The 8,308-nt window shown below is 53.8% G+C and overlaps 1 pseudogene; it reads left to right on the top strand.

Moving 5' to 3' along the window:
* The first annotated feature begins 669 nt into the window (after window positions 1-669).
* On the top strand, window positions 670-2,734 carry LOC115540448 (agrin pseudogene; annotated as a pseudogene).
* Window positions 2,735-8,308: the final 5,574 nt, after the last annotated feature.

Below are 8,308 nucleotides of genomic sequence, written 5' to 3'. Positions count from 1 at the left end.
ACAACCATACAGTGATACATCAGAATGTACGGATTCTAAAAATGCGGTGGATGGTGTTATGTTGTGACGCTGGTACATTCCTGAGAACTACAAGTGTTTTGGTTTCCAGGATTATCCTTGGGTTTTGTGTTGTGGTTTCGGTTCGTTTTGGGCGGGGGTCCCCAGTGGTCTGATCCAATTATGGGGTAGGCCTGCCCACACGCGGTCCCATGGGCCTACTGACCCCCTGACCCTGATATTTAGAGGACACCCCGCCACTGAAATAAGACAGTATTGGTATTGATACATGGTATACATGGAATATATATATATATATATATATATATATATATATATATATATATATATATATATATATATATATATATATATATATATAATATAATTAGGCTGAACTGTCAATTAAAAATGGTATGTTGTCTGTTTTAAAATCACTTTTTTGAATTACTGTTGTTAAATTGACAACCAACCTCATTTTAATTAAAAGGACAGCGAAACTTTGCACACTGCAGCGCTCAACCCAACCAACCAAAAATGCCAACGCACGCCGCATCCAGAAAACAAAGCACTGCAATTACCATCCGCTCTCTCTTTCCAAGCGACAAAGCACTTTTCCCCGCAGACCAACAGCAGAGGCACCGTCTCTCCGACTGGGGGCGTGTGACACTACTCTCGGCACGCATCCCAAACCCGAAGGTCCCCTTCGCCTTGTCGGATCAGCAATTCAGATTGCATGCAAATCGAGACGGCGTCATTGTGAGAGCCGCGCGGGTGAGGAGGGGGGAGACGCAGAGAGAGAGAGTCGCGCAGCGCATTCCTTGAGAGAGAGAAAGAGAGAGAGGGATCCCTTCCCCTTCCTTGTCTCCCAGCCGCCGGCAGCAGCAGCAGCAGATGCAGCGAGTTTGGCTGAAAGAGGAGAGAGATTAGAGTTAGTTTGTCGGGAAGTTTCGGAGGGTATATCTACGGTGTTTGTTCTCCCGAGGTCCCGGGCGGAGCGTTTTCATTCCACCAACTTTTTCCGTTCGGTAACTCTGCGCCTCTCACGCCGAGATGGAAGCAGGGCAGCGGGGACACTTGTGCGTGTGGCGGGGGTGGTGGTGGACGGCCACGCTTCTACTGGCGCTTTTCTGTCAGAGGTGCGATGGAAGTTGCCCAGAACAAGATCTGGAAAAGAGAGAAGAGGAGGCTAAGATCGTGCTGACCGGCACCGTGGAGGAGATCATGAACATGGACCCGGTGCACAACACATACTCCTGCAAGGTAGGTCCCCAGACCCGGGCAATGGAACTGGGTGAACTCTGATGCATCGGAATCTGCAAAACCCCCTATGTATTTTAATTTAAGATAAACGCCACTTGTTGTTGTGTGTGTGTGTGTGTTTTATCCGATTAATGATTGATTAAATAATATGTTTTTCTGGGAAATACTCGATGGGATCACGGGAGACCATCTCACATTCTTCCCGTCATTCGGAGATAACGCGCCGGCAACTTGTCTCCAACTTGTTCCCAGGAACGCATGCATTTGTACCCGGTCGGCAGTGGTTCTTCAAAGCACCCGTTTCATCCATAGAGCGGATGCGGGGACTTTTCTTTCCTCCTGTAGTCACCAATTATAAAGCTACAAGGGCTGGCTGCCAGAGTATGTAATCATCACAAGCATGTTATGGCAACAGACTCTATCCATCCACCAATCCATCCAGGCACCTTGCGTGGTGTCAGGCCGGCTGTAGAGACGAGCAGCCCGGCTTTAGAACTCAGGCAGATAAGACCAAGCCGTGATCTGTTCTTACCATATTATTTGCTCTATTAGGATTTCCGCTGTTCTCGTTTCCTCTCGCCTGGACGTGTTCCTTGATGTTTAGATGTTTATTCATGCTCAGACCGCAACTATGGCATTGTTTAAGTTGTGGTAGAACTATACTGTTTTTTTGTCAACACAAATAAGCATTATATTGCTGTTATAAACCTTTGTTTCAGAGGCTCCTCAGTCACTGAGGCAGTGTCCGTAGTTTACACAGACAGACCGCCGTATTTGCAACAGCAAAGCTTCATTTTCATGCATGGAAATTCAGTGGAATGAGGCCTCCTGATTCCAGGCGGTTGACATTTCAAGGAAAATAAAACGTCACAAAAACATGTCGAAGCAGAAGTAGACAACAATAGTATTATCCAGTAGTATCCATAGACACATGTCTTAAAGCATTATCCGAGTACCACTCCGTCGAACACAAAGCAAGTATGTCAGCCCTGGGAAGGGAGGACACCCGATCTGACCGCCTCGTCTCCCTGGGTCGCAGGTGAGGGTGTGGCGCTACCTCAAAGGGAAGACCGTCGTCAACGGCGACATCCTGCTGGACGGCGGCAACAAGGTGATGATCGGCGGCTTCGGGGACCCCGGCATCTGCGACAACCAGGTCGCCACGGGCGACACGCGCATCTTCTTCCTGAACCTGGCGGGGTTGCTGCCCTGGCCGGTGCACCGCAACGAGCTGCTGCTGAACTCCAGCCTGATGAGGATTACCCTGAGGAACCTGGAGGACGTGGAGCACTGCGTGGAAGGTAGGCGCACCTCAGGGCCCGGCGGGGGGGGGGTCCCCTGGGTCTCCCAGTCTGGAGGAACCCCCCCAAACACACACGCACACACACACGGGCTGCATTTTGGCTCAGGAGGTAGAGCGGGTCGGCTCGTCACCGGAGGGTCGCTGGTTCGAGCCCCGGCTCCTCCCAGCTGAGCGCCGAGGTGTTCGACGCCTCACCCTGACTGCTCCCGACGAGCTGGCTGTCGCCTTGCGTGGTCGACACCGCCGTCGGTGTGTGAGTGTGTGTTTGAAAGGGTGAATGTTAGGCAGTATTGTCAAGCACTATGAGTGGCACTGGCCACTGGTTAGAAAAGTGCTAAATAAATGCAGTCCATTAACTATTTACACGCAACCCAAAAAACACAAGGGGAGGGTCATGGAATTGGGCCACCAGTGATTTCTGTTTGCAGACATGTGGGGCAAAACAAACCTATTTAAGGGGTTGGGTCTTTTGGGGTCTGAGCTGTGTGTGTGTGTGTGTGTGTGTGTGTGTGTGTGTGTGGTGTTCTTTCTGTACTTTCTACTGTACTTTCAACCAGGGCGGGGGTTTGGGTGAATAGCTCTAGCCTTGACACTAATCCCTAATCCCACAAGTCCATTCCGAGACAGTTACTGGAAAAGATAAGTGTCGCCCATCCGTGGCAGGAAAAGCAAACAGTGCCAGAACAACAGCGCCCGCGCGTGCTGCTCACGCTAGCTCCCAGGTGGGTTCCGGGGCCGTCCCGTACGTGTCCGTGCACCGCGCTCCCAGGGACTCTAGGCGAAGGCGCATTAGGCTAAGTGGCAGGAATCTCTTTCATCAGCGCATGGCGAAATAACGTAGCCCGGGGCGGGCGGGCGGCCCACGGAGCGCAGGGTTTCCCAGCATTCCGTGAACCTCAGACACCTGAGTCATTTCCAGGTGAGCCTCGCTGGCCTTCCTCCACCCAGGTGAGGCCCCGGGGGGGTGGGGGTGTACACCAGTGGACGGTGGTTGAAACCGAAAGAGAGAAGCCCGTGACCTTTGCACTAGGTGCTTCTATGTCAGACAGCGCGCTCCAGACGGCCTGTGACGGTTCGCTGGGCGGTTAACAGGGGGCAATGTGCAAGATTATTCATTTCCTGTTAGCGTTGCGTTTGTGTGTGGGGCTGTGATTGTGTCGTCCCAGCCGCACAGCGAGGCGGGCTGTCGTGCTGGAGCGATAGTTTGGACGCTGGGCGATCAGACTTGTCTGTGCCTGAGCGCCCATCATCCTCAAAATAGTTTCAGCAGATAGAAATCTAGAAGAGTCATCCATCTCAGCCGCAGTGCATTTTCCTTTCTCCTACCCCTCGAGTGTTTCTTCTGAATCAGAACTTATTGGTGATTAGGCATAAGGAGAGCCGTGCTAAAGTGTCACTAATCAAGCTCAATGAGACGTCATGATGATGTGATGGTATCCGCACGCAATTCCTGCCGGGGTTTTGCAGTGCTCACTGCCTGTCTACCTGCCGGCATTGTTGAGTAAGACGCCCCTTGGCTCCTGAATGTATCTGTGTTCACTCTCAGGCGCTCTGGATAGAAACATCTGCTATACGGCGCCGGTAACACAGATATATAAAGAGGATTGGGCCCCCGGCCACGGCAGGTGGAACGCCTCTGTGGCTCAGCACCTTGTTGGAGTACTGCTGTGGCCGTCCGGAGGGGACATTTGATTTATTGGGTCTATTTATTTAGTCACGTTAGTGAAGGGGAGGGTTGATTGTTCAGCAGCGGTGTGCTGAGCCATCAAGAGTGTCCACGCCTTCAGAGGGAAGTGAAACACCTGGGAAGGAACGTTTATGACAACGGTGGAACCCCCCCGCCCAGTTTTGGGGTTGCAACCCGACACAGAACAGCCCTGTTATGGGGGGCTCAACCCCAAACGGACAATCGTGTTTTTGGGGGTTTCAAACCCGTGACTGGTTCGCCTGCAGGCGCCCGAACCGGCGCGCAAACCTTAGTTTGCTCATGCACCTCCTAGATGAGGCGGGCTTGTTTGTAGTGTTTAGGAGACTTTGGCAGACACACATAAAGCTGTTTGTCTCTGCCGCCGCTGTCCAAACACTGTGCTGCAGACCCTTTCTTCACAAACCTTTTGAGTTCTTCCTTTTTTCTTTAAATTCCTGTCCTGGAGAGGGTGGATTGTTGGCACCGGGGACTAGAAACTGTCCTTTCTGCCTCCTAAAGGATGCTGGGGGGTTTAATTCACATGGCTGGATGGCAGGAACAGGCCGATGCTGTTTATTCAAATGTATAAGGCCTACCAAGTGGTTGTGTTGAATGAGAACACAGAGACAGAAACGCCACTGCTTTCCTGGTGATAGAAAACCCGAGGAGCCCAATGAAGCCGTATCAGTAACAATATCCACCGCGGGCCATTAAATATAGACCATATATATATATTTAGCCGCACGGTAACAATGCAGAATCATTTCTGGAATATGTGGAAACCCTCCTGGCCAGCGCGATGTGTACTCTGGGTCCGTGCTGCAGTACTTAGCTAATAAAGACTGCATTAGCCGGACGCTTTTGCAATTATGCACTGACCCATGAACACTGGCCTACAGCTTGTAGGGAGTTTAAGCTTGAGATGGAGCCGGTGTGAATGTGGGCTTAGGCTGTTTTTGTTCCCTCCAACGTGTTTGGGGGAGTGACGGGGGGTGGGGGGCGGGTGGGGGGGGGGTCCTGCCCGCGTTCCTTTGGCAGGCCGCGGCCCCGCGCGGAGAGAGAATGCAGAACCTGTGGCTGCCTCCGCCTAGGGTGGTGTTTATTAGTGAAGAGACTTGTGCTGCGTGGTCCCATGCTCCCCCCCCCCCCCACCCGCTCACGTACACAGCGCCCCCCCCCCCCCCCCCCCCCCGCCCCGCAGCCGCCCGCCGCTGGGACGGGAGCTGGGACCAGACTGCACTCTGGGATGTCAGCGGGACAAGACGGGACGTGTCCCGGTGGCGGTCTCTGCGCCCTGCTCTGACGGCCGTGATAGGTGGGGTGGACTCAGGAATGCCTGGCAGTGTGCAAGGTGGGGAGACGCATTGTCGACAGAGGAAGGAGAAGAAGAAAGGCTTTGTGTGAGGCTGGGAGACCTCTCTCTCTGTACCTCTCTCTCTTTACCCCTCTCTCTCTCTTCACTCCCTCTCTCTCTGTACCTCTCTCTCTCTCTGTACCTCTCTCTGTCTGTCTGTCTCTCTGTACCTCTCTCTCTCTTTAGCCCTCTCTCTCTCTCTCTCTCTCTCTCTCTCTCTCTCTCTCTCTCTCTCTCTCTCTCTCTCTCTCTCTCTCTCTCTCTCTCTCTCTCTCTCTCTCTCTCTCTCTCTCTCTCTCTCTCTCTCTCTCTCTCTCTCTCTCTCTCTCTCTCTCTCTCTCTCTCTCTCTCTCATACTCACATACTTTGAGTAAGAGAGTCTTCCACCCTTTATCTTGAGTGTTGGGTATGACGTGTAAAGACACACACACACACACATGCACACACACACGCACACCCCTTGGTGGAGGCCGAGGAGGGGAGGGCAGGAGGGCGATAGGACGGATGATGGAGGAAGAGGAGAGGAAGACAGAGGAGGAAGAGAGGAAAGAAGGGGTGGCTGCCACACAAAGAGAGAAGGAGGAGAGCCTCGGAGGAATGCTTTGTGGAGGCGCTGTGTGGACGCTGGAGGGCCAGGAGGATGTTGTGTTTGTCACGGCGTGCTCCCAGAGTGCCACGGAGGCCTGGGGCCACGGAGACTCCCGGTGTCCCCTTACCGGCGCGGTTACACGCCCGGCTCCGCGCGCTGGACGAGGTCACTTTAGGGGTAACCAGCAGGTTGGGTAACCAGGTAGGTTACCCAACCTGGTTACCCACCCCACCTGGTTAGGTTACCCACCCTACCTGGTTACCCACCCTGCCTGGTTAGATTACCCACCCTACCTGGTTACCCACCCTACCTGGTAAGGTTACCCACCCTACCTGGTTACCCACCCTACCTGGTTACCCACCCTACCTGGTTAGGTTACCCACCCTACCTGGTTAGGTTACCCACCCTACCTGGTTAGGTTACCCACCCTACCTGGTTAGGTTACCCACCCTACCTGGTTACCCACCCTGCCTGGTTACCCACCCTGCTGGTAACCAGGTAGACTTGAACAGGGGCCCACACCTGGTTAGGAACCTGACTGTTAGGGCCGCGATATGAAGACTCAAGTTGATGGTGTTTTAAAGACTTGTCATAAGTTATCATAACATATATATATATATATACGTATATAGATATAAAACATATAATTAGGAGTGGTTTTAAGGGGGATATCCTGGAGTGTGCACCAGACGGTTTTGTTTCAGGAGAGACTCGTCCAAAACAAACAAAACATTGTTACTGTCCAAAGACTTTTCAAATAATGCTCCAAGTTGAGGGCGCTGCTCTGACTCGACCACACTCCTTCCTCCCTTCTCCACAGCAGGTGCTGACTAGCTGAATTTAAACCCGGGCCGTTTACGCTGGCCGGCTCTTTAAACCCCCTCACACGGTGTTTACTACACAGCAGCTCCCCTGCTGCCTCACAGGTTATCTGCTCGTCCTAATGACGAGCAGATAACCCCCCCCACCCCCCCGCCGTCAGATCCCCCCCCCCCGCTGAAGGAGGGGCAGACAGGGGCCAGGGCACCTCACCGGCGAATGTGGGGGCTTTGTTTGTGGCGGATTATTGCGTTGCACCTTGCATTCGGCTGATAAGGTGGAGAGAAAAAAAAAAAACCCTTTGGCGCTTTATCTGCTGCCCCTTTGTCCCGTCTTGCAGGCAGCGCCATCGGAGCCAAATGGTTCTGCATTCAGAGCTGCGGTGTTCTGAACTGTTGGATAATGTGTCACAATCGACTCCTCCTGTTGGTGGCCGCCGTCACAATGAGGCCTGCCTCTCTGTAGAAGGCGTTGTGTAGGGGGGGGGGGGGGGCGGCGGGGAGGAAGGCTGCGGTGGTTTTGTTTTTCACTGCCTGAGGTCCCCCATTTCCCTCAAAGAGCAGGAGGAGAAGCAGGCTGCTCTGTTCTGTCACCTCTGCTTTGTCCACTACTCTTAGTGAGAAGGGGTTTGGGGGGCGGGGCCCGGCGAAACCAGACCCGTCTGGACGGAGGGAAGTGACCGGTGCATTCTGGGAGATAATATGTGTCATCCTCAGTGTATCAGTGCCCCTGTGTCTCCACTGGACACAGTGAGAGCGCAGTCATTCCTTCAAGTACAGTGGTTCGCTCCGGGCCGGCCGGGGGATCGGCAACAAAGGGTCATTTCATCCACTGCCTTTCCACTGGTCTTTTTTTAACCACCTTGGTTCGAGGGGAGGGGCCAGATGACTAACGGTCTGCCCAAGCGCTTAAACCACAGCTGACTCTAATTACTGCTACGAGCGCTCTGCTTCCAATCAGAGGTCCCAGCCTCCAGTCGGTGCGGCGGTTTAAGTGTTTGCCGGCGTGTGCTGCCTGGGCGCCGCGGCCGCCGCTCTGCCATCCCGCGGCGGTAATGAGCGGCTCTGCGCCGTTAAACACGCCGCTGGCTCTTTGTGGGCAGCCCGGAGGCCCACAGGGAGCCTCGCCGGCGAGCTAAGCCTCTGGGAGAGAGTGTGATGAGGGTCCTGCTTAGCCAGCAGGTGGTCCCGGGTAATGATGGGTGACCAGACCCCCCCCCCCGCTGGAATGCTCCCGTGAGGGGCGGGGTCGGGAGGTAGGTAGAGATCCCCTCCAATCCGTGAATGTCCCCCCCCC

This window comes from Gadus morhua, chromosome 1, assembly GCF_902167405.1.
Source record: "Gadus morhua chromosome 1, gadMor3.0, whole genome shotgun sequence".
Lineage (NCBI taxonomy): Eukaryota > Metazoa > Chordata > Actinopteri > Gadiformes > Gadidae > Gadus > Gadus morhua.
The sequence above is the reverse complement of the archived record's forward strand: the minus strand, read 5'-3'. Positions and strand labels throughout refer to the sequence as shown.